Source organism: Egretta garzetta, unplaced genomic scaffold (genome assembly GCF_000687185.1).
Source record: "Egretta garzetta isolate BGI_Z169 unplaced genomic scaffold, ASM68718v1 scaffold75, whole genome shotgun sequence".
Classification (NCBI taxonomy): Eukaryota; Metazoa; Chordata; class Aves; order Pelecaniformes; family Ardeidae; genus Egretta; species Egretta garzetta.
In genome coordinates, this window is record NW_009259589.1 from 871,846 (window position 1) to 874,676 (window position 2,831).

A 2,831-nucleotide genomic window follows, 5' to 3' on the forward strand; every position below is an offset into this window, starting at 1 on the left:
GATAAATCCTGCAGCTGCTGGAGCTGCTCAAGCGCTAATGATCACGCGAAAACGCCAACCACGTTTAACAAATATTTCTGCTCTGTATTTGGAGAGAAGCGGGACGACATGTTTGAATCATACAAGAGTGATGAAGCCGTCTATTAATTACTGCCGGCAATGTTAAACAACATCTGCCAGCTCAGCGGGCCCAGGCACCGCCCGCCCTGGCCTCCTCCAAGAGCTGGAAGGAGAATTTGGCCTCCTCATTAATTTCCCATGAAATCTGGGAATAGCGAGAAAATCCCATCCGGCTGATGGAGAGCCCACCCGCGCCAGGAGCCGCAGGGACGTGGGGGCGATCGGTCCTTGCCTCCCCCTCTTGGCTCTGCCGGGATTTATATCACGTTCCCACCCAGTTCGATCCTCTGGGATGAAGAATAGCCATAAACTGGCAAAGGTTGGGCATTTGTTTCCTCTAATATTATGTATAGATTTTCTTTTACTCGAGTGTTTTTGGAGGCTGTAAGAAAGGGAGGCCTGAGAGGGGCAATGTGCCCATTACAGCATCCTGCAGAAATCTTCATCACAGTTTTGGGAGGGGCTTGTGCCTTTCCCTGCATCTCCCATATGCTGCCCAGTGCCTGGGACCTAGGGGATGGAGGGGATGGAGGGATGGAGGGGATGGAGGGAGAAGAGCAGCAGGAGGAAGAGGAGGAGGGGGAAGAAGAAGAGGAGGAGGAGGATGAGAAGGAGGTTCTCACTGGGAAGGGAGGACCCCACAGGACCAGGATACGGCACAGTCCTGCTGCACCGCATCATTAGCCTTTTGCAACCCAGGCAGGCTCTTCGTTTCGGGAGGGGGTAACAGGCTGAGCAGCAAAGGTGGCTGTGAAGGCCACAGCAGACTTCGACAGTGGTAAAGCAGGCAGCTCAGCAGCAGAAAGCAGCTAATTAACAAGTTACCTCTGCACAGTATGCACAGACCATGGCAAGCGGAGGAGGACCTGGCGGAGTGAGGGATCCCACCAAGGAGTCCCCAGCGGGCACTGGGGTGCTAGGTCCTTTTGGTGCCAGGTCCCTGAGCCAAATCCCCAGCAGCGCCCAGGGCCGTGAAAACAGGGGGGGGCAAGAAATTCAGGTGGGATTTTGGGCAAAGGGTTGGCGCTGGGTCCTGCTGGAGAGGCTTTTCAGGTCTTGGTTCCCTTCGCACCCAGAGGGGATGGGTGGGTTTGGGGAAGACTGTCTTTGGTGAAAAATCATGAGATTTAATGCAAGCAAAGGTCTTGCAGCTGCCTCCATGAGATGCTGGGTCACACGCAGATTACTTTTCCCAGCCTTTTTCTACACATAAAAAAGCTAGAATTTACTCACCTATAAAAGCTGAAAACCAAACATGGTTGCAAAATATTGGGGTGCTTTACAGCAAAGAAACAATCTCAGGGAGGAAGGGATGCTGAGGGTGCCCTGTCCCAGCCCCAGCCTTGGATCGCAGCCGTGCGGGAGCAGGAGAGGTCTGGGGTGCCCAGGAGGGACGGGGGTGACGTGCCCTGGTGGGACGGTGCCACCCAGCCACCCCAGCCTGCAGCATCTCGGCCCTCCCGTCCCCTGGGGTGCCAGCTGAGCTACCTGGGAGCCCAGGGACGGGTAGTTAAAATACAGAAATGTCAGTTTAAATTAAAACGTGTATCATAAAGAGGGAGAGAGATAAAACCTTCCCCGCAGCACAACGAGCTGGGGGATTTATGGGGTACTGGGAGGACTGGTGCCCCCCACTGCAGCGGGCTCAGAGGGGACTAGCTTGGCTGTTGCTGCTGGCACTATGGGGCACCCCAAGGCACTGTGCCGGGGCGTGGGGGGCACCCGTCACCTTTCCACCCCAGCCATCATAGAGGCCAGGGCTGGGTCTGCGCCAAAATGTCAGCTCGCTAATAAAATGTGCAGGAGCTGCATTTTCTTCAGGCCAATAAAACTCCTGTGTGGCAGCAGGGATGCTCGGCATCCAGCTGCCCTCCTGTTCCAGCGCCCTTCTGGGCCTCTTCCCCACCTCCCTGGGGGGACACGGGGGCCGGTCTGACCCAGTGCTCGTGCCAGCCCCCCAAACAGTGTGTGTTGGGCGCAGGCCACAGCGCCGGCATGGCACACGGCTCCAGAGCCGCAAGTGGCACGGTGGGGAGTAAATCCACTGTGCCCTGTCAAGGTAAAGTGACAAAACACTGGCCTGCAATGCAGGAACCGCAGTTATAACAAGAGAAAATCAATGCGATATATTACCAGAGATATAAAGACGCCATTAATGCTTTCGCGCGGAGCCCAGCAACTTCGCTTGCCGTCAGCAGGGCAGGTTTGCTGGGAAGGCTCCCCGAATTCCCATCTCACTGCCCAGGTCTCCCACATGTGGGGCTCGGCCGTGTTTATTCGCTGACACCCCCCTCCAGCAAAGGGCTTCTGCTCCCACCCGCAGCCTCCTGGGCTGTGCCCCAGCCCGGTGCCCAGCCTCCAGCTGGGGATGAGTCCAGGACTGCCGCGGCCAGAGCGGTGCACGGCCTCTGTGGGCGCCCTTCCAGCCCCAGGGTGCAAGAACCTCGTGAGGCTGCACCCCTGGGCCAGGCAGCTGCCACCCCTCGCGTGCTCCAGCACCTCCTGGCTTTGATGGAAGGGGAAGAACAACCCCAGTTCAGCACAGTGGAGCAAGGGTGCAGAAGGATGCGTGGAAGGCGCAGCGCTCCCCCGGCACAGCGGCTGCGGGCAGGGAGCAAGCCCTGTGCTGGGGACACATGTGCTGGGGACATGCACCGGGATGCGTGCTGGGGACACATGCGCCAGGGACGCGTGTGCTGGGGACATGGATG